We start from the raw sequence: 23876 nt of genomic DNA, 5'->3' as shown, positions 1-23876 counted from the left end.
CTAGCCTTCCATCAGATCCTTCCACTTCATGTTTCAATGCTACCAGCTTTCACTTGTCAGGGATCCAGTGGCCCAGTTGCTTAATCCCAAAGGGTCAGCTGCATTGATGTTAACAGCCTTTTTCTGTTCATTCATAGGATGGGGCTACCACTGGTTAAGCTAGTATTAATTGCTTATCTCTAATTACTCATCGGACAGTGATGGTGAACTGCCATTTTGAGGTACTGCAGCCCATGTGGTACTGCACCAGCTACAGTGCTGAGATTTCAGGTTTTTAACATACTGAAGGAATGGCAATATGGTTCCAAGTTGGGCTTATGAGTGCCTTGGAGAGGAATTGACAGGTGGTATCAATAGATCACAAGTTCCCTTTCAATTGATGCAGGTTCGCCATCTCATTGCCATCCCACAAGCTGTTAATTCAGACACTGGTTTCTGCTGCTAAGATTCCTGCTCATCCACATCCCTCCAATTCTATGGTGCTTTGTGCTATGATACTCTTTTCAATGTGTTGTGCTAAATTCTATCAAAAGTGACAATAGAAGATATGTTTATTAGATAGCAAGTAGAATTCACAACTAGAATTGCAATCCTTATACTGCAGAAAAAAAATCAAATTTGGGGACTTCTTTATTATCTTGACTATTCAAGCATTATGCATTTTGCAAAATTTCAACTTTGTGTTTTCGTAAAGTATGTTGTTTGGAATGCATGAAATGCAGTTAAAATTAAATTGGCCTACAAAACAGAACATTTTAAGATGTAAAGAAAGAGACTGGTTTATATAGTTCCTTACCATGTCATCAGGAGGTCCAAAAATATTGAAATGCAGTCCTGTTTATTTTGTGGATATCTATAGTAATCGTTCCATGTACAGCAAGATACCATAAACTACATACATATGAGTGATCAGTTAACTGGTTTTCATTGAGGGATGGCGGTCCATGAAATCTGGAAATTTACTTGCTCTTCTTCATATAGTTCAATAGTATGTTGTGTTTATAGGTCCAGAGGTAGGATCAAAATACACCATCCTGAACAATTCTACACTCACTTAGAGGTATCAAATAATTTATGTGCTTAATTCATGAATTGGGGATTCAAGCTACAACCTTTAATTATGGAGAGAATAGTGCAAGCAGCATACTATATTTTTCAAAGTGTCCGCGGTTTATCTGAGTTTTTTTAGCCTTCTGTAAGTACTCAGAAAATTATACTCCAATTACACGTGATAGGTGATAACTGATCATGTTTCTAAATGAAATACTTCCTTGTCAGTGGATTTTACTATTGAATTAACAATAATTATTTTGATATATTTTTCTCCCTTTGTTTTGCTACTCTTCTTCCACTGTAGGTTACCTGCTAAGACACAGTACCATTGAGTTGTGGAACGATCTAGGATTTGAGTCTTGGCATAATCACTATCAGAACTGTTCTATTGTTGGCTGGCAAGACATATAATTCAACTACGGTGAGACAGCTGATGCTGTTTTAGTATTTATAAATTTATTGTCAAATCTTCAATGGAGTTGGTGTGATCATTTTTGTGCATGTTAATAGAATTTCATGTTCTGGAGAGGCTTGTAAAAATGGGGAGAGGTCTGATATTTTATATTCAATTGCATGTCGCTGTCTGTTATTAGTTCATGTGAGATTGAACTTTGTCCTCACTTTTGTAATCTTTACTATCACTGACCCCTCCCCCTCCCCATCATCTTCTTTGAGGGACAAAAAAGGATAAAATGTAAGTCAAATATGCATTTTGGGCTGAATGCTTTATGAGATCTCAAATCGGGTTAAGAAGATGGAGACAAGGTCCTCTTTCTCTCTCATATGCTAATCCTGATGTGCAATCCTCATTTGAAGTCTGATTGTCATCTGCAATTTCAAGAAAAGCAATTACATTGTTGAAGAGGCTGCGTAACTCTGGTCATTATTCAGAGGTCAATGACCCAGGATTTAAGCACAAGTGACACCACTGCCAAATATGCTGAATTTTCAATCTTGAGTAGTTGAAGAGTTTCAATTTACCATAAAACTTACAATGTAAGCACAGCTGGCAGAGTGTAGCATCATCTTCCAGCAGGACTTAAACCTGTGGGCACATCAGTGAAATGAATGTCTAGACTCATGTTGCCAGGCCACTTTGGTATTCCATTTCAGTATACCAGAAATTAGTTTGAAATTGGGTTAGTTTGCTAAGTTTCATTAAACAGCACTGGCATGAGAGAGCTGATGCTTTGTGGTATTTTAAGTCCTGTTTGTGCTGCATGTCACTTTTAACTTGTACTGGAAAAACATATTATTTAGGAGGTGCAGAATTGGTTTTAGTAAATATTTAAAAGTATTGCAAAAGTTGCTCAGTTTAAAACTTTTGACAGCATCTGCTTTTAAACCTCACAACAAAGTTGTGGAGTTGTTTATGATTCCATGAATGGAACATGAAGCTTTACTTCAAAGACAAAGATTGCAAAATATGGATGCTTAATACAATGGGTGCTATTATAATTCCAACATGATCCAGTGGCCTTGAGGTATTCATGATGCCTTCATTATATATACGTAAGTTTTACTATTTGCATTTTGTCACCAAATTGAATCAGAGGGGATGCTATTAGTGATGGGAAATCTACTGATAAGGTAGTTATGACATCAGCACACAAGCCCTGCACATGTGAGCACCGTACAACAGAAGCCATGTTGCTGCAGAAAAGGTGGTCAGATCATTGGTGTGTTTAAGCAATACTTCTGAAGCTTAGATTACTCTGGAAGAGCCCTGTGCAACTTGGTAGAGGGCATATCAAAATTTAATGTGGTTCGCTGCATGCTTTACAACAAGCAGGCCTTGCTGACAGCTGTATGACAACCAGCTGTGGAGGACAGAAGGAGGGAGAAGGCAACTTAGATATCTATTATAGAGTCATACAGCATGGAAACCGACCCTGGGACCAACTAGTCCACGCCAACCAAGCTAAGCTAGTCCCACTCGCCTGTGTTTGGCCCATATCCCTCCAAACCCTTCCTATTTATGTACTTACGGAAATGTCTTTTAACTATTGTAACTGTACCTGCATCCACCATTTCCTCTGGCAGTTCACTGACAAATCACTGTCTGTGTAAATTAAGTTGCCCTACACATCCTTATTAAACTTTCTCCTCTCACTTTAAAAATATGCCCCTTAGTTTTGAACTCCCCCACTGTAGGGAAAATGCCCTTGCTATTCACCTTATTTATGTCACATACGATTTTATAAATATCTATAAGGTCACTCCTCAACCTGTTAAACTCCAGTGAAAGAAGTCCCAGCCTACTCAGCGTATTTTTATAATTCAAACCCTCCATTCACAGCAACATCCTGGTAAATCTTTTCTGAACCCTCTCCAATTTAATAATATCCTTCATATAGCAGGGCAACCAGAACTCCAGAAGAGGCCTCACCAACGTCTTATACAACCTGAACAGGACGTCCAAACTGCTATACTTAAAGGTCTGAGTGATGAAGGCAAGCATGCTAAATGCTTTCTTAACCACCCTATCCATCTGTGATGCAAATTTCAAAGAATTATGTACCTGAACCCTCAGGTCTCTCTGTTCTACAACACTACCTCAGGCCCTGCCAATAATTCAATAAGTCCTGCCCTATACGAAAATGCAATACCTTGCATTTATCAAATTAAACTCCACCTGCCACTCCATAGCCCATTGATTGAACTGATCAAGATTGCTTTGTAATTTTAGATAACCTTATTCACTGTCCACTATACCACCAATTTTGGTGTCATCTGTGAATTTACTAACCATGCCTCCTAAATTCTAATCCAAATTGTTTATAGAAATGACAATCAAAAGTGGACCCAGCACTGATCCCTGTAGAACACCCACTGGTCACAGACTTCCAGTCCGAAAAACAACCCTCCCCCTCAGTCACCGACTGTCGAGCCAACTTTACTAAAATCCAAGTAAACAACGCCTACCACTCTGCACTCATCAATCTTTTTGGTTACTTCCTCAAAAAACTCAAGCAAATTTGTAAGACGTGATTTCCTATGTACAAACCCATATTCTGGCTGATCTTTCTGTGATAGACTTATCTTTGTGTTGTATCAGTGAATATAACCTCAATTTCCTATCCTGTAGCAGTCATTCACTTTACCTTTTCTCCGTTACTGACTCGCATAGTGGTTTCTGACCAAAGCGGTGAATTAGGGCCATAAGGGAACTGGTCTTCTCCATGCCCCTTTGAAATTTTGCCAGGCCTGTCAATACACTAAGCATTTCAGTTTGTGTGTCCATTAGCCTTATTATGTACACTTATATCAAACACATATCTGAGTCTCTGCAGAAAACTTTACATAAGCTCACTCTCCTATATCCTACTCTGACTGCACTCCACTTATGCAAAGTGTACCATTCCCATACAGATCCTGTCTTGGAGGCATTCAAATGAGGTCACTGAACTTCTTGTGGTACTGCCTCAGGGGTAGATTTCTGATCTTGACAAATGCAGGAATCTGCTCTCACTGACTTCACTAAATTTGTCATGAGGGCTTTCTGCACTTCTCCATCCCCCCACCCCCTGCCACACACCTCCCATGGATGCATTGATGAAATGCCTCCTTACTTGCAATTCCAAGGCCTCCATTAAGCATTGGAAAATCTTGGTGCCTGCTCTCTACCATGATGTGTGATTTTTGCACCTTTCCCAGATGTGCTTTCTCATTGATTTAACAACCTATTCCAGCCAGAATGTGCCTGCCGAGTTTGAGCTAGCTTACACTTGTGTTGGCCTCTAGTGATTTTTGTGTCCCTGATCAGATGTGCAGTCACTCAACCATAGAGTTAGCCTTGGTTGCAGGCTGCGAGGTTTAAATCTGTAGGCAATATCAGAAGCAACAGCAATTGGTTAATCATGCATCATGATCTACTGTCTGTTTTTGAGTCTTCAAACTGTGTCTATTTCATGGTCATGATATCACTGTTGTAATTCAGATCCATGCACAAGACCCTGTTTAAGGCATTTTATTGTTGAAGGGGAATATACCCAACAGCTCTTTAGATGTACTTAAAGCAAGTATATATAGCGCATTAAAGTGTTTACATCTCCTCCAGATGTTGCCATAAATGCCATAACGTTATGTTAGTCAGCAGTATAATATCTGTTAGCAAAAGCTAATGTGGAATGTTTGTACACGTTCACATACAGTAAAGGTATGTTGATGCATTCATAGATATTTTTCTGAATATAGACAGATTTTTGTAGACCAGCAGTTTAAATGTTTGAGGATTTCAATGAGGAATGGTGCAAGGTTAAGTGTGTAATGCATCTCACTTAACAGAATGAATGTCAATAGTTCCTAGCTGGGATTTTAGCTTAAGACCAACATGTTAGAAAAACTCTCCCTCTTGGGCAGAAGTAACAACTGGCATAATTCAGTTTGCACAGATGAATGTTATCAATTTCTGAAATGATCCAGAAAGTAGCATCAATTGAAGGGAAAAGCAGCACCTCAGTCAGCGAGGTTTAAGAATGGTTACGTTTTGGTTACAAAGGGAAAGACATTTGAAGAAAATGGCTCGGAATGATAATCATAGCAATTGAGAGTGAACAATTACAGTTTTTTGAAGTGTGTAACATTTATAGTGGACATAATTTCAACATGTGAGAGAATTACTAGGTTCGTTATATGTTCATTACAATATGTTACAATTTTTATATTGGCTATGCATTCTGTTTTTTCAGATGGCCTCTTGGGCATTTGTTCTTTTTAATTATCTTGAGACCACAAAACAATGTTAGACTGGCCTTCTTGTGTAATTGGATTAACCTGTCTAAATGTGCTAATAAATTAAAGTAATAATAATGAAAAAAAGACCTCCACAATAACAATAGTAATATTTTATGTATCTGATGCTACTGGGATAATAAACATTGAAATTAATCAAAGGTCAATAATTCTCCTTGAACTCATGTATTTGCATTCTGTGTAATATATGCTGCTGATATTGCATTTATTTTCATTTAATGCAAAAATGCAATAATTTTTTGTTTGAAATTTAGTTATGAATAATTTAAAAATAACAACCAATAATACATGGAAGGCAAAATTACTCCCTTTTGACTTTGGACCTATTTAATGACTGTGCTGAACCAATTGTAAGAAGAATGCCTGTTCTTTTGCACAGTTAGTACTGTGAACTACAATTGAAGTGTTAGTACAATTTATTGAAATCACTTTTTAAAAATTTCTTTAATCAAATGATCAATCATTGTCCCTGAAAAAAAGCAGAGTCGAATGGACAGTGAATAATTTTTGAATTCGAGCATATCTCACGGACACTTTTTGCACATCTATGACCTAAGTTGTATTTGTGTAACCTTAATGGACTCTTGGTCACATCCCTAAACATTGTGTCCATCTGTGCCCGAAACTGAAAATGTCAGTTCACCTATCTTCATAATTTTTCAAGGTGGTGGCTCCGGCACGGTAGGTAGTGGTAGGGCTCCTGACCCTGTCTGCTGCAGGTCGGCGGCATCCTTTTCTTTCTCTCCTTTTCGTCTTCTTTTTTTCTTTTTCTTTTCTTTCTTCATCTTTGAGGCCAAAGCAATGTTGGAGGGGTGGCAGCTGCTGCATTGGTGGCATGGATCGAGACTCCTAGTGGCAGCGGCAGTGCCCAGACTGGGCACTTATAGCCTGGAACCTGGAGTCTTGGTAATGGTGGTGCTCAGATCAGGGACTCCTGGATGTGGTAGGCCTGGAGCAGGAACTCGTGCTGGTGTTGGCGAGGTGACAGCAGCGGAGCTGGGGTCTTCAGGGACGTCGACATCGTCATTACTGTACTCGGAGCGGGGATTCCTGAGGCTCGGAACATCATAGAGAAGCGCTGGAGCTGTGCTTGAGATCCAATTTGAACAGAAGATGAACTCTTTTTAAGTAATCTCTTGTTATTCTTTTTTGTAACTCAAAGTGGCGCCGGATTGTGGCGACAAAACCCTTTTTGCTGTATCTTCCTAGACATATGTGACAATAAAATCATTCATTCATTCATTCATAATAGACCTTTAAAATGTGTTAGGGTAGCTTAACATATTCAAGTGCAAAATAGATAACTTATCACCTGTTTTCTCAAACCACTTGTGTTAGTAGAAAGTACAAAGTAAGTTTACAATGAAACCAACAGTTTGTTTCACTTTATACACTGTTCATTGTTGTCTAATAACAGAAACCTATTCCAAACTAAGCTGTAACAACATTATCTGGCAATCATTTAGATTCTTCAGACAGCTTTATTTCCATTGGGATAATATCCTGGTGTACTGATTGAAAAATCTGATATTGGTATACATGCCAGGAAACCTGACACTGCTATTCTTCTTGGAACATTACAAAGCAGTATGCTTGCATTACTGTGAACTGGTATATTTGTTAGGAGGTATAACATTACTATTGGCTATCATACGATGTGATAAACATATATCTGTCAGATTATATAACTCTGGTGTACCTGTTGGGAAATGTAATACTAGTAAACTAATAGGAGTCCAGTGCACTTGTCAGAAGTATGATATTAGTATACATGTGATAATGGCTTGTGTTGCTGAAATACAGTTAGGAGAGATGAAACTTTTTACTTTTGTCAAATGATTTGATACTGATGTGCCTTTCATGAAAAATATGTTTGTGAGAAAATCTGAACTTTCACAAAGGTGACATGCCACTTGCAACTTTTTGCTGAAGTAACTTTAGTTTTGTTAAATCTTAGGTTATTTTGCTGAATATTTGCTAACATTTTGCAATAATGTTTATGTCACAATACTGCAGTTGTTAGCGGTTCTACTCATTCTGCAATATCCACTAATTTGAGGTCTGTTATCATAAGAGATGTTCTGAAAGTAAAACATAAGATTGTGTGGTCTTTCTGTTATTTCAGGGATCAAAGCTATTACACTTATGTAGGGTCTTAAAATTAATTCAAGATGCAGCAAAGACATGAAAATTAAAGGATTGCTTTTGAAGCGAGTCACTGTTGTTGGCAGATCTAGAACTAAGGAACACAGCTTAAAAACAAGCAATCTCCCGTCTAAGATGGAGATGTGGAATTTCTTCTCTTGGAGGCTTGTTTGTCTTTCAAATTTTCTTCCCTAGAGAACAGTGGAGGTTGAATACGTTCAAGTCTCAGTTACACTTTTAATTGACAAGCAGTTCCAGGGATATGGACTAGACAGGAAAGGGGAGGTAAGGCCATAAACAGATCAGCCATGATCCTTTGAATGGTGGACCAGTGATGGGCCAAATGACTCATTTCTGCTTCTATTTCTTATGATCTTGTAATAGCAATTATGACAAGAAAAAAAACCAATTTGTACAAAATTTGATCCCATAAAAGCAAATGACTTGATTATTTATTGGTGAGTGGGCTGAAAGACCTCTCTGCTCTTCTTCTTGTGTCATGTGATGTCTACCTCACCTTAATGCCCAACTGACCATGAAGAGGGGGCCTTTGCTTTAAAACATACCCAAAGTATGGTTTCTCTAACATCCAGATTCCCTTGGTACAATTTTGGAAGAGGCTAAATGTTCAAGTAGTACTTAACTTGCTTCACTGATATTATTTCATAAATGCATGGTAGTGCAGAACTGAAGTATTGCTAAAAAAGGCCAAGTAATTGAAACATTTCATCTTGCACACATCAGAACAAGCACCCCAGAATCAGACTTGGAAAAAGAGACACCATTTTATACAGCATGAGAAGAGATTGCTGATTAACTGGAGATGCATTTAGAACAGTTAACTCTCCATCTTAGTTCTCAGACCAGGCAGGTAAATCGGTTTTCAGTGTAACTCTTAACACAGTCCAGATTATTTAATAAATGATTTCCAATGACAGAATAACATCTAAAAGAGGATATACTTTTCTGAAGCTTGTATGCGTGGGCTGGTTGAGCATGAGAGGTATGCTGCCTGTTGTGAATGTTCAATGGGATATGATGTTTGATGTGGTGTGCCAGTCATAGGAATGGCAAGGCCTACATATCTGACGTAACATTGGAGCAATCAAATTAAGTTTGACAACAGATTCTTAACGACGATCTACCAAAAGCTTAATTTGATTGGTCAATATATATGTTGAAAGTCCTACAGTCTCATGCTGCAAAATCGATCTTATTAGCAACCTTGTAAATAGGGTCCTAGTCATTTGCTCAAAGTATAAGTTTGCTGCTAAGATTGGGCGCATCAAAGATATCCTGCATGATAATGATGGTGCCAATCAAATCATCATTCATTGCATATTGCAAAAATTCATGCAAGTGTCTATATCTGGTAATTTTTTTCCAGATCAGTGCCTATTCCACCTCAGATTACCCAGATGGGGATGGTGTCTCAGAAATTTGAATTATAGTGAAGCCATCTGTCTCCCATTTCTACAATGCAGTAAATCCGCAAGGTGTTTTCTCCACAAATAGAATGCTGCCATCAAGCTAAAGAGATGTTTTGCCTTCCACACAAATGAGTAATGTGATATGTGAGTTTCACTGCTGGTGTACAGGCCATACATCCCAAAGATACTGCTAGTAATACTCATAACTTTATAACTTCCAATAATAACCATAGATATGAGTTTTCCAATGGTGTGGATATTTATGTCATACAAAATGTGCAGTTTATGCATCAGTTTGACTCCACTTATGTCTTTCAATATTATTGTGTCTTGACAGACAGCAGTGAGCAGCTACTCAAAGTAAGCAGCAGATAATCATAGTCACGCTGAAAGATTATCACGAACATAATTGCTACACGTACACCAAATGATAAGTTGATTATCAGTTCAAAACTCAATCAAAGTTAATCAAAATGTTTGAATGTAATGCAGAATGTAATTGTCCACTTGAATGATTTTCGTTATTGATGCCATAAATGGTTTAGTTGCCATCTGGTCACCATAGGGGGATGCTGATATTGTGGTGCTGTCACTGGGCTAGGTAATCAGGAGGCACTATGGCCTTGGATTCAAATACCACCAGTGCAGCTAGAGTATAAATTCACTACATAAATCTGGAATTAAAATCTAGTCTAATGATAACCATGAAACCATCACTGGAATGAGATCAAACAGACAATTTCCCAGATGTCACCATCATCATGCCATTGGCAGGACAGACCTAGCAGAGCTGCAAATGTCACCGTAGTATATAGTTGGAAACGAGTTGCCTTGGGGATCGTCACTTCTTGTGGAGATGAAGTCCTTTCTTTACATTGAGGGTATACCCTCCATTGTATTGTTTGACACTACCACTGTGATAAATGGGACAGATTTTAAACAGATCTAGGTAACTCAGAACTGGGCATCCATGAAGTGCTGTGTCATCAGCAGCACAATTATATTCAGCTACAATCTGCTACCTCATGGCCCAGTATATTCCCCACTCTACCCATCACCTGGTTCAACGAAGAATGCAGAGGACATGACAGGTGCAGCACTAGACAAGATTGAGATGTCAACCTAGTGAAGCTACAGAATAGGACAGATTTCATCCAAATAATCGAAACAGCATGCAGTTGGCAGGGCTAGTTGAGTCCACAACCAAAGGCCAGACCTAATTTCTGTTGTCCTGCCACAACCAGTCATTAATGGTGGTGGACAGTTAAAGAGTGAAGAGGAGCCAGAAGCTCCACAAATACCCTCATCCTCAATGGTGGGGAAACCCAGTACATCAATGCAATAGACAAAGCTGAAGCATTTGGAAACATTTGCTGTTAGAAGTACCAAGTGGATCATTTATCTCAGCTTCCTTCTGAGGTGTCCAGCATTACACAGTCAACCTGATTTACTCCACGTGATACCAAGAAAGAGTACTAGATGCAGCAAAGGCCATGGGCCCAGACAACGTTTCTGCAAAAGTTCTGAAAATGTTTGCTCCAAAAATGGTTCTAACCAAGCTGTTACAGCTACAAAACTTGCATTTGCCCAGTAATGTGGAAAGTTGCCCAGGTACATCTTTTCCACAAAAAGCAGGGCAATTCTAACTGGATCAATTATGGGCCCATCAACACATACTTGATGATCAGTAAAGTGTTGTTGTCAGTGCTATCAAGCAGCAGTTGCTCAGCAATAACCTACTCACTAATATTCAGCTTGGGTACTGCATGGCCTCTCAGCTTTTGATCTGATTATGGTGCAATCACGGACAATAGAGCTGATTTCCAGAGGAGTGGTGCGAATGACTACCCTTGAGCCCAAGGTTATGATAAACCAAATGTGGCGTCAAGGAGCCCTACAATAGTGCAATAAGTGGGAAATAGGGGAAATGTCTTCTCTAGTTGGGGTCATATCTTGTACGAAAGAAGATTGTTGTGATAGTTACAGGCCACTTATCTCAGTGGCAGGACATTTCTGCAGGAGTTGCTCAGGGTAGTGTCCTGGGCCTAACCATCTTCAGCTTTTTCTTCAATGATTTTCCTTCTATTATATGGTTAGGCATGGATGTTCATTGAACATTTGCACAATGCTCATCACCATTCTTGACTCCTAAGATACTGAAAAACTTCATGCTGAAATGTATTAGGACCTGGACAATATCCAGGCTTGGGCTGATAAGCAGCGAGTAACATTTATGGCACACAAGTATCCAACAATGACCAGTGACAAGAGAGAATATAACCATTGCCCCTTGACATATGATGGTGTTGCCATCACTGAATCCTCCACTATCATAGTCCTGGAGTCACCATACACAAGAAGCTGAACTGGATTAGCAAATAAATACTGTGTCCAGAGGATTATGTCAGAGCTAGGAATCCTGTGGCATGTAACTCACCTCCTGATTCCCCAAAGCCTGCCTTCAGTTACATAATACAAAACCATTTGTCTGGATTGGTGCAACTCCTAACAACATTCATGAGGCTCAACACTGTCCAGGACAAAATCATCCAGTTGACTAGCACCCCATCCACCACCTTCAAATTTTACTCCTCTATCTTTGACATACATTGGCAGCACCACCAGCAAGTTACCCTCAAATCACACACCACCCTGACTTGGAACCATATTGTTGTTTCTTCACTGTCACTGTGTTAATATGCTAGAACTCCCATTCTAACAGCACTGTTGGTGCCCCTGCATCACATGGATTATAATGGTTCTTGAAGACAGCCCATGTCCCACTTTTCCTGGGCAATTAGGAATGGGCAATAAATGCTGACCAGGCAAGTGATGCCCACATTCCAGAATGAGTTTTAAAAATTGATGAATACCAATCTATGTGTGTTCTGCCAAAAAGGCAGGTCCTTGATTCATTGCTGTTTATGTCACATTGGAACACAATGAGTGGCAATGTTAATCATGTACTTCTTTAAAAAAAAAACCTTTGCTTTTATTCAAAAATTCTGATTTTTCAATCAATTCTAGTGAGCCTCCAGCTCTGCAATGCGAATTTTGAGAACTGGAATAATACTAATACCAATAGCAATGCCAAATAAAAATTGAAGTATGGTGCAGCTGATTGTCACTCGAACTTGCCTGCAACGTTTCTTGTAAGCTGCTTCAGTGTGCAGGAATATGCTGCACAGGGAACGAGGTGGCGCATGGTGCAACACAAGTTCCCATTAAAAATTTGCACACACCGGCTACCAATTATCTTAAAGGGTTCATTCTGATGTCATTAAGACCCGCCTAAGGAAATGGGTGAGGTTAGACACAGAAATTGTCCAGGAGGTGTTGACAAAATGCTATATAATCTAATGTATATCACAACATTGCAATAGAGATTAGCACTAGTGTGAGCCTGTCAACAACAACTTGTATTTGTATAAAGACCTTAAATCATAAGAAATGTGAATAGGAGCAGGCCATTTGATCACTCGAGCCTGTTCTGCCATTTAATATGATCATGGCTGATTCAACATTCCTCAGATTCACTTTCGCTGCTCTTTCCTGGTAACCCTTGATTCCCCCGCTAGTCAAGAATATATATGCCCTCAGCCTTGAATATACACCAAGACTGTGTCCCCAATTCCCTCTGTGACAAGAAGCTCCAAAGACTCACTACCCTGTGAGAGAAGAAATTCCTCTTCATCTCAGTTTTAAATTGATGCCCCTTTTTTTCTGAGACTATGCCCTGTGGTCCTAGACTCTTCCATGAGGGGAAACATCTTCTCAACAATTACCCTGTCAAGCCTCTTTAGAATCTGATATGTTTCAATGAGATCGCCTCTCATTCTTTTAAATTTCAGTGAGTAGAGACCCAACCTGTTTAACTTTGCGGATAAGTCTCTGAACTATCTCCAATAAAATAAAATCGTTTCCTTGAATAAGGGGACCAAAACTACTCACAGTACTCCAGGTGTGGTTTCCCCAGCACATTGAATAATTGCAGTATGAGTTCCCATTCTTACAGTGCAACCCTCTTGAAATAAGGGCCAATATTTCATTCGCCTTCCTAATTATCTGCTGCCCCTGTGTGCTAGCTTCCTGTGTTTCATGCACAAGTATCCCCAAGTCCCTTTGGTTTTGCAGCCTTCTGCAGTTTTCCTCCATTTAAATAATACTCTGTTCTTTTGTTCTCCATTCCAAAATGAAGAACTCCACATTTTCCTAACTTGTCCAACCTCTCCATATAACTCAGTCCCTTGAGTCCTGGCAACATTCAAATTTCTTCTGCACTCTTTCCAGGCAACAATGTTCTGTATAACTGCAACATAACTTCCCAACTTCTGTACTCAATGCCCTGACTGACAAAGGCCAGTGTGCCAAAAGCCTTTTTCACTGCCTTGTCTACCTGTGACTCCAATTTCAGAGAACCATGCACCTGAACTCCAAGGTACCTCTGTTCCACTACACTCCTTAAAGCCCTACCATTCACCATGCAACTCCTACCTTGATTTGACTTTCCGAAATGCAGCACCTCAAACTAACTATATCAAACTCCATTTGCTATTTTTCGGCTCACTTCCCCAGCTGATCAAGATCCTGCTGCAATTTCTGATAACCATCCTCACTGTCCACGAGGATCAAGAGGATAACTGCAGATGTCTTCTAGGTGGTTCAGTGCTTGTGTTCCTTAAATTTGGAGAGATTTAAACAGTGATGTCCAGTTTTTAAACTCCAATTGCACTCCATTCGAATCATTTTTCAAAACCTGAGTGGGTATTGGGTTCCTTGAATAAATTTGAGTCAGTTATGGTCTTTTACTCAGTTCTAACTGCAAAGAAAACATTGGGTAAAGAAGAAACATTTCAGCTTGCATTATTGCTTATTTAATCAACTTCCAACTATTCATTTTCACAAAGACAAGACCATTGAAGACTGTTGCCTTAAAATCTGTTTTTGATTGATATATATAAATGTAGTAAGCCTTTTTGGAACAGTAATACTATAATTTACTACTTACTTATAAGTTATGGTTGTCCTTGCTAGTTTTGCTTTGAGGAGAAGCACTTATAAAATCACTACAGTGTGAAAGCAGGGCATTTGGCCCCTCAAGTCCACAATGACCTTCCAAAGAGCGTCCTACCTAGACCCACACCCCTACACAGTAACCCTGCATTTCCCATGGCTAATCCACCTAACCTGCATTACTCTGGAGCAACTTAGCATGGTCAGTCCACCTAACCTGCACATCTCTGGACTTTGGGAGGAAACTGGAGCGCTCGATGGAAACCCATGCAGATACAGGGAATGTACAAGCTCCATACAGACAATTGTCGGAGGGTGGAATCAAACCTGGGTCCCTGGTGCTGTAGGGCAGCAGTGCTAACTACTGAACCACCATGCCTCCCCATGGAATTATCACATGGAATTTCTCAGCATAGAACATCACAAATACCTTGAAATTGTTTGAAGGTAAGCATCTTAAAGGTATTAATTGGAGTTCAGAAGCAAAGAAAATCAATCTAAAGATTATTTTTGCCTATAATGTGAAGAAGTCTGAAGAGATACTCGGAGGAGTTAAATATATCCAACTGCTTGTGCAACATTGATAACAGTCCTGCTCACCACCCACTTGTCATGCAGCTCCGAATCTGTTTTTAATCACCCATTTACTGCCTAAAATTGTTTTCTGACTCTACTTTGGAACTTCGAAAGCTTTCTAAAATGTATAAACACAATAAAATGTTAAAGATGTTATTCACATGCATGGATGCTTGGAATTGTTTAAACATAATTTAAAAATCCAAAACAAATATACCAGCTTGTCCTTAACACTTTGAGCACTGTACTTTTCAGAGTATGCTGATGAGTTATTTACAGCAAATTTACAGCAATTTACAAAGCGAGAAGAATGACATCTGTAGTTTTTTTAAAAAAAGTTTCTGAACGAGTCAACAAATTGTGAGATTGATATTACTTTCTGGTTCAGAAATATTGATATAAATCTAAATGGTTAAATCAAATTTTAAAAACGTGCTATTTGAGCAACCTAGTTAAATGTTTGCATAATACGTATCCCCTGAAATTGAATATAAATTGTAGTCAATAATTTTTTTCTACCAATCAATAGATTGCAAAACATGTTTAGGTTAAAGATGTAAGAAAGTACAAACCAAGAAAAACATATTCAGCATATGAGTTTGTCATCCCAATAGACTTGGTACAATTTACATAATTGGATCTATTCAATCATGTGAGGGAGGTGAAACACTGAAGGTAAAATGGTACATGCAGCATCCTAACATGACTGACAATGAAATGGATTATAGACCAGTTGGATCATTTATCATTTTCTTTTACTTAGTATCACCATGGCTGTTGCTGCACCAGCCTGGAATGGAGGGCACCTGGAACATTTTCTGTTGCACGAAAATCTACTTATTTCTAATGAAAGACTAATTATAACTTTGTCCGTGAATAGAATCTCTTTTGTAATGCCACAATAAATAGAAACCTGAGCAGGCTGTTCAGTTCCTCAAGCCTGCTCTGCCATTCAAAAGGACCATGGCTGATCTCACTTCTATCACGTACACTTTTCTGCATTTTCCCTGTAACCTTTGATTCCCCTACTGATCAAGAATTTATCTGTCTCAGCCTTAAATATACACAAGGACTCTGTTACTACAACTCTCTATGGCAAGGAGTTCCAAAGACTCTAAACCCTCTGATGGCAGAAATTCCTCCTCGTCTCAGTCTTAAATCAGTACCCCTTTATTCTGAGACTATGCCCTCTAGTCTTAGAATCCCCGTGAGGGGAAACATCCTCTCAGCATTTATCCTGTTGAACCCCTTAAGAATCCTATATGTTTAAATGAAATCATGTGTTTGATGTATAAAATTTTAATCAATAATTACATTGTGAACTAATAATTTAAAACCAGTTTTTCGACATTGTAAATTCAAATCTGCTATGGGGACATTCAGTCTACTCTGTCAGAGGCGAGCACTTCTTTTTCTAAAAGAAAGACTTGTGTTTAAATAAAGTGTCTTTCACAATTACTGGAAATCTCAAATGATGTTTTATAGCCTTGTGCCAATTTTCCCTTCAAATCTTTTAGTTCCAGTACAACCAAGTTTAGTGAATTGTTTCTGTTGCAATAATTCTGCCTTTGAGTGTGTCCTCTTTCAATAAACTACTAAGTTATAAGTTTAAGTTCAGTTTTCTTTAGCATGTTCTCTTCTCTCCAGAAAGTGAAGATGGCTCAGATAAGATACAGCTTCATAGTTGATTGCATGTGAAATGATTATCATTTTATGTAAATTATTTGATTACAGAAGATTCTTTTTACATAGCCCAATCATGTCCTTGCTTTTGTTCATTGGACAGGAATGAAACAACCAATTCGTCTGAGGATTGAAGTTGTTTGCATCTCGCGAAAAGCAATTCTAGTTCTGCTCAGCTAACTCAACTCAGACCATGGCATAAATCTGGGCTCTTCTTTGTCAGTATCTCTATGCTACGACATGCTGTGTATTTAGCCACTGGACCCAACTGGACTGCTGTCAAAGGAGTTCAGCACATAACTGCACATTAACAAATCCTTGCTTACATTGAAACATAACTACAAATTATATATCTATGTTAACTATTAGGGGAAAAGAAAAGGAAACAAGGTTAAATCACAGCTGCCAAGGGAGCTTTTAGCCTTCACACTTTGGTCTTTCAAAATATCAAAGTTACATGTATTAATGAATGTGTTATATAGATAGTCAGAATTTTAATGAGAGATTCATATTTGTAAATTTAAAGTAAAACACAGATATCAGCATGAATTCTACAAATTAATATCTTCAAAATGGTTTCCATGCTTGTTCTGCTGTTCTTACATTTTAATGCTTTTCTACAAGGCTACTGAGGAGAAAATAAGACCACTCATCATAGCATGATGAAAATGACAGGAGGATTAATAAACCATCCAGGAAAAGCCTTCATCAACCTGACAGTATAGGTACTTCGTCAGAGTAACCGACTGCTCAACTTCCAGTAAGCTAGATGAAAACGTTTACCTAACATTTTCTACCTGGCTAAAAATGTACAAAATAACAGTTACTTCAGCAATAACTGCAGCAAAAGAAGAACTCTCTCATCTTGCTATATTCACCTTATCTATGCCCCTCATGATTTTATAAACCTCTGTAAGGTCACCTGTCACCCTCTGATGCTCCAGGCAAAATAGCTGCAGTTTATTCAGCCTCTCCCTATAAACCCTCCAATCCTGGCAACATCCTTGTAAATCTTTTACGAACCCTTTCAAGTTTAACAACATCTTTCTTATAGTTGGGAGACCAGAGTTGAATGCAATATTCTAAAAGTAGCATCACTAATGTCCTGCACAGCTGCAACATGTTGTTGGAACTCATATACTACAAAGAAACTACAGTCACAGTAACAGAAATTTGAGTTTCAGATACTTAAAATGCTTGAATTCAACGCTTAAACTTTAGAATTTATCTGCATGCCATAACTGTGGACGAATGCCTAGAGCATTTCTAGTCAGTTGGTTGTATTAATAGTGCTCAGTCTTTAATCTCCATTATACATAATTTATAATTTACATACAGTACATAGCAGCTTATTTTTACGCTTAGGTTTTTGCAAAATTGATGCTTTGATATCAAACACTCTTTCATTGTGTCTGAAGTGAATGCATATGTTGCATGCCTACCAGCTACAGTGGTACTAGGATCTGGTAAACTACCTTTGAGGAGAGGTTGGTTCATTGGGGGTGAAGTCCAACTTCAGCATCATAAAGAGTTGGCACTGATAGATCAATTGCCATTTGTACATCTCATCTGATTTTCCTTCTCGTTGAAAAATCAGTGTAAGCGTGTAAAAGAAGCTCGATTCAATTTCCATTACAGTTTTACCTTAAAAACCAAATGATTAAATAGGCTGTAGACAAAATACTGATAAGTGTGTGTTAACCCTTTGCATTCTACTTGCCAATGACAGAAATATTATTGCATGCCAATGTGAGTAATGCAAAACTCTTAACCTTTCAACCGGGAACATGTTTTCAGCTTCTTTACTTCACTATTGGGTTGGGAAAGGGCAAATTAGCAAGGCCTTCTATTCCAGATGACTGTCCAATGACTTCCTGGTGAAAAGTCTGCATGTATAGGTTGCAGTTAAAGACTAAGGGTATGTTCGTCTTTGATGACCTGATGGTTAAATATTGCAAAGAGCATGCCATGTGGGTTCACATGAGAAGAATGACCTCTTGAATGAGGAACTGGTTTGTGCCAAATATCCGTGAACCAGGTTCCAGCAAGGACTCATTGCTTTCAGCTGGGTATAGGATGAAGGGGATGAGAGGGGAAGGACTTTTAGAGTATGAAAAATATATAATAAATGGGAGAGAAGTGAAGTTGATTTCAAAGCTAAATCTGAATCACAATCATAAACTCATATGAAGCCTTCAATGCAATAATAGCCTTGTAATGCACTCTATTTTCATAATAAGTATGTGCTTGATATTCAACCTTTTAGTCACCCTTAGTTTCTTTGAACGATTTGAACTTCATTCTGTTTAAAACATTTTGTTTGTCCAACCCTGTCAGCCAGGAATTACAGGAAGGGAACTTTCTTATTACTTAGTAACAAGAATGTTTTGTTCTTTCAATTTGCTTCTGTTTTAAGTCGGTATCCTTTAGATTATATTAATACAATTATTTCTTAAGGTCAGCCATGATCTATTTTCTTAGCGTTTTCAGCCAAGTTACTTTTCAAACAGATATTTTTATCTTGCACCTATTATCTGGGGCATTGTAAAATCCTGTAGGTGTGGTTGTCATTTTCCTCCAGATTAAGCACTTTAGAAAGTATGTCTGACAGACCATCAGCCTTGAATTTATATAATGTGTTACAATTTATTTTGCGTTCATTATAAATGTATTATCTGTTATATCTTCTCTTTTCCAGTGGCACTAGGATCTGGTAAACTACCTTTGAGGAGAGGTTGGTTCGTTGGGGGTGAAGTCCAATTTCAGCATCATAAAGAGTTGGCAGTAATAGATCAACTGCCATTTGTACATCTCACCTGACTTTTCTTCTCATTGAAAAATCAGTGTAAGCGTGTAAAAGAAGCTCGATTCAATTTCCATTTAACATCCGCACAACAGCTGAATATTCCCCCCATCAATGATTTACACGTTTAGGGTCTGTTAAACTTCAATAAGCTGAATTTATAAGGAGGAATTTCATTCTCATGAAGCACTATTTTACCAAATCTTATGTTTTTGATAAAAAAAATACAAAGTGAGAACAAGGGACAAATCACTGGATACGCGAATTTAGCAGCACTTCAGTATACTACTGCTCCCAGCATTCTTGACGGATCACTTCACCAGTTTATTTATTTAAAGTAACATTAAAATATTAAATTGTCATTACATCTTGATAGCGAATAGATGAAACTACATTTCCACTGGGGTGGAAATGATTTTGCTAGAATGATGAAAGCAACAGTATCAGAACATTCAAACCTCAAATACCAACCTTACCCCATAAACAAGAGAATACACTTAAAATAGCATCCATTCACAATTTTCTCTATGAGAAAAGCTAACTTCCAATCAGGTTGATGGCTGAATTAAGCAGAACTCATAATTGTGGACTTTCTGAGAAATCTTGCTGTGATGATACTATAGCTTGAAGAGGTATATTTTGTCCTGGTTTAGTTTATAAAGAAAAGTTGAGAGAGAGGTGTTGAGTGGTTTGCTCAAAGCCAATAAAGTAACCAGGTTATGAAGCTTTGGGTTTTTTGAAAAAGTTGGAACAATAGAAGCAGCTTGGATAGGTGGGGCCGAGCTCCTACAGAACCAGGACTTTAAGTTTTAGCTTTCAGCAGTTGCTAGCATCTTGAAGCTGGATGTGGAAGCTCTTATTCCTCTCTCTGTCACAGGGAAAAGCTGGGGTTCTCTTCCTGCTGCTAGAATTGCCTGTGAGATCATCTATTTTACTGAATTTGCCTTTGCAAATGGTGTGTTTATGGAATGTTACTATATTGGAATAATTAATTAACAGCAGTTAATATGTATATTATTTTGTTGAGCATTTCAATAGAGTTACAGTTAAGCCAATTCTTTACTTTTATTTTTATTTTGTCTGTATTTTAACTGTAGTGTAAAAATAAAGTGTGTTTTGCTTAAAGTCGAGTAGTTTGACCAATCAAATTGCACCTAGAGCGCAACGCTTTACACTTACCTTTAAAATAAGAGTTAATATCTTCTTAATGTATTTTGAGGGGGTTTGGTCTGATGCATATCATTGCCTAGGCTATCTGATGACACATAGGGGTTAGGGATGTGATGAGACAGGCCAGTAATCTTTCAACTTCAGTAAACCTTGGCTTCAGGAAGGTTTGTCTTGCATTCTGGGGGCCCCAAGGGAAGGATTTACAGAGTTGCAGTAAGTTAAAAACCTATTATACTAAGTTTTGAAAGGCTTGAGCAAGGGCAGAAAAGGCAAACACTCAACAGTTTGAAAAATTCAGTGTTTGAGCAAAGCATATCACATTGCTCTGAGTGGGTGCGCGACTTGAGAGCATTTGCACAAGTCCATCTCTGGAAAACTGTTGAGGACCCTTCTTTTGACACTTCAACTGATAGTTGCCAGACCTAATGAGTTGCAGCAGCCCTAGCTGTCCAGTGTACAAACAGGGCAAATTGGAGGAAACATGCTATAGGGCTGTTCTTCTGTCATTTAATTTGTATGCAGCAGCCCATATATGGGTCAGTTGTTTTCCAAAGTACAGTTCTTGTGTTGTCTGCTTCAGAAGTACCAGGAAACTCACTGTGATGCGACTGGAAAACCTAGGTACATATAGCTGTAACTCAAAGCTGCAGTCACGTTTTTTGTTTCTTCTTTCTGAGTGTTGCACATTTTTGTACAATATGTTCTAAATTTTATCTCTAGCAGCAGTTAAATGGCTTCGGCATTTATAACCAGCATGTTGGTTGTCCATATCAGTTAAAACAGGAAGCAATACATTCAAAAGGAAAACATTTGTTTGCAAAAGAACAAGATGAAAAAAAAGTAATTTTGTTTTTACATAATGTAATGATTTGTTATACTGTAATAGTTAGTTAAAAGAGTTCATGCAAAGGAAGTCACAAAGATAACAATCGCACTAAATAGAAATCAGAGTCTGGCTTTTTTAAATCAGATTTTGCAATTATAATTGTGGAACATAGTCCCCTAAGGCTACTGAGCAGAATTGTAGCTAGCCACAGGCAACTGATTGAAAATTAAATATGTTCGTATCAGTTGTCATTAAACAATATCTAAGGAAATGGTGATTTACCTCCTTATGCCCTAAAGGAAAAAATATTGCTTGTGAACTGGGACTCATTATCCGAACTACCACACGTGGCTTAGGGATGAAGCAGGAACTAGTATAAGAAGTGATAGTTTGATGTCAATTCTGACTATGTTCCAGAGTCAAGGGACATATTAATATGGTTTGTGTTGATTATTTTAAGAATGTCACATCATTTCAACAATATGGTACTTGCAGAATCTATCCTTTACTGGAGAGAACCTGAGTTTAACTTAAAATTGCTGATTTCAATTAACTTAAGAGGTAGATTCGCAGACTGTCTTTTTTTTTGCAATTGAGAGATTGTTCAGTCACCCGCACAATACATGCTGCAATCAACATGGCAATCTAGAAAATGAACAAAAATTGACCAGCAGCTTCAGGAAAACTAATGGCACATAATTGATGTAACTGAGGGATTGTTCCTTAGGCTTTTGTTAATGTTTACATAAAACAAATGTATTATGGTTAATTTGAAACACTTTTGGAGGATTTGATCTTAAGTTTTGGGTGGCTGACCTGAGAAGGACACTGGCAATCTGCCTGTTCCCACAGTGCAAAAACCATCTTGTTAGTTTTATCGTATTTGGGATTAATTCCAATGACTATACTGATTCTGCCTGATTACGTTTACTTGAGATTCTGATTATCCATAAAGGCCCAGGCTATCCAGTTCTTTGCAATAGACGACAAGAATTCAGCTCTAGCACGATCTCAGCTTTACAGAAAACAGTCTTTGATAAATATTAGTATATACATTGTAGCAAAAATGTTGATGATCTAAAATGGTCTACGTCGAAACGGAATAGAGTGATTGTTGTTGCAAAATATACATTCTTCAGTCTCTATCATTACAAGTATATATACCAGTGTCATTCCCCTGGAGTAAACATTTAAAGGTCAAGTGCTCAGTCTCCTCCCCAGTGCTCTGTTTTGAAGTTATCATTATCCATCTGTCGTCTTTTAACAGGAGGGTACATGTAGTGTACCACTCAACTGATAATATGTTCTTCTGCCAGCTAGAATGAGACAGGAAAGAATGCTCATGAGTGGTTGAAAGAAATTGTCAAAAGCCTGCATTCCATGAATTCATATTGAGAAATATTATGCCACGGCAGAAACACAGTCTATCTGAAGCAGATGGTCTGATAAGAATATCTATTTGCAAAGTAACATTATGCAAAAGCTTACATTCCAAATGATATACAGTCAATTCCTGTTGAGTGAAGAACCAGTTTGTCACGACATTTTATTAGCTTATCAAGAATTCACAGTAATATGTTAATAATTTTCTGTTGCACATTTACTTGCCTACTTTTAATTGGAATGGAAAATTTTCCAAAACACACTGTTTCATACAGTTAATTTCTTTTAAGTTGCTATAATTTGGCAAATTATATAAATAACAGAAGTCATGCAGCATGTTACGCAGAAGGTGACTGTGTGATTTGGGCTGTAAGCATGGCAAAATGCATAATTTGGAAAATAAGGAATTTGCAACCAAAATTATTCCATTAGTAGCAATGAATACAACGTGTGCAAACAGTGACAGATTTTGTATTTTTGATTTCTGTTCACTGAAGTGGATTTGACTGAGCTACTTAAAAGTTGTGGCAAATTGCAATTTAAATAATTTTCACTCTTTATATTTTGCCCTCTAGTTTCCCCTTTTGTCCTTCTCTTTACCAAGTGATGGTGAATTATGGCATCTATTCCTTTCCACTTGTTCCTGGCACCTTACCTTGGCAGCTTGTTCACGTGCTTAAGTCTAAAATGTGAATGCCAAAAGGATATTTGACAACAGGGACCAAGACAGCTGAACTTGTTGCTCCTCCAATGCTGGTTTATCCACATGCATATCCAGCAGAGGTCATTCAATAGAAGTCAGAAACAGTAATCCTGATTTGACTTTTCATAACTCAAACATATTAAGAACAATTGTAGCACCCTTATTGCCTGATAGCATAGGTTAGGCAACTCAGAGCAGGGCCCCAATCAAATACACAAACTTCTTAACATGTTGGAGCTTTGTACTACACCATAGAAATGGCTTATTCTGAGAGATAGCAAGAACAGTAAGTTATAGATAACAAGGTGTAGAGCTGGATGAACACAGCAGGCCAGG

The 23876-nt window shown here is 38.1% G+C and overlaps 1 protein-coding gene across 7 annotated transcripts in view; it reads left to right on the top strand.

Moving 5' to 3' along the window:
• znf536 (zinc finger protein 536) overlaps window positions 1-23876 on the top strand; it is a 551541-nt gene that overhangs the window by 10363 nt on the left and 517302 nt on the right. For 6 of the 7 annotated variants that reach the window (XM_048606048.1, XM_048606053.1, XM_048606047.1 and 3 more), the window contains one exon: window positions 1358-1474. The exons of the other annotated variant lie outside the window; for it this stretch is intronic. The gene's annotated coding sequence lies outside the window, so the exon portion shown is untranslated. The remainder of the gene's footprint in view (window positions 1-1357; window positions 1475-23876) is intronic. 7 annotated transcript variants of the gene reach the window in all.

Source organism: Rhincodon typus, chromosome 15 (genome assembly GCF_021869965.1).
Source record: "Rhincodon typus isolate 14 chromosome 15, sRhiTyp1.1, whole genome shotgun sequence".
Lineage (NCBI taxonomy): Eukaryota > Metazoa > Chordata > Chondrichthyes > Orectolobiformes > Rhincodontidae > Rhincodon > Rhincodon typus.
This window is presented reverse-complemented; position numbering and strand designations above follow the sequence as displayed.